We start from the raw sequence: 654 nt of genomic DNA, 5'->3' as shown, positions 1-654 counted from the left end.
AGCCTCTCACTCCACATGGCCTTTCACCCCAGACTTCTTCATGGTGTGGTGATCTCAGGGCAACATTCCAAGGGAGTGAAAGCAGAAAGTGAAAAATCTATTTTGAGACTTAGACCTGGAAGTCATGCAACATGACTTCCACCATATTTGATTGGTCAAAGAAAGTCACACAGCTACTCTAGATTAAAAGGTGAAGAAACAGACTTTACCCTTGATGAGAAGAGCAGCAAGTCACATTCCAAAATGACATGCCTATTGGAGAGGGAGAAATTCATTGCCATGTTTTACAATTCAATACCAACTTTCTGTGAATCAAATACATAATGGATCTTCATGAAGGCTATGATTTTTACGAGAAAGTTCAGGTAATTATGCCAAATCTGTACAGAGTTTGCAGTGGGAAGAGAAGGAGAGACAAAGAAATTGGATGTTGCTCCTGGTTTAGCTTCTGTGCTCCCTGTACATTCTTCTCAGGAGTGAAGTTACTTCCTTAAATCTTGGGGGGAATGTATCCCCAAAGATTCTCCTTGGGCGTTCAGAAGATGTCCCACATGGATGACTTTTTCTTTGCCTTCTACTCTTCCCCTGTCCACCTTTAAAAAAAACATTTTCTTTTTTTTTTTTTTTGAGACGGAGTCTCGCTCTGTTACCCAG

The sequence above is a fragment of the Piliocolobus tephrosceles genome, chromosome 11 (genome assembly GCF_002776525.5).
Source record: "Piliocolobus tephrosceles isolate RC106 chromosome 11, ASM277652v3, whole genome shotgun sequence".
In the NCBI taxonomy this organism is placed as follows: Eukaryota; Metazoa; Chordata; class Mammalia; order Primates; family Cercopithecidae; genus Piliocolobus; species Piliocolobus tephrosceles.
Note: the sequence above shows the minus strand (reverse complement) of the source record.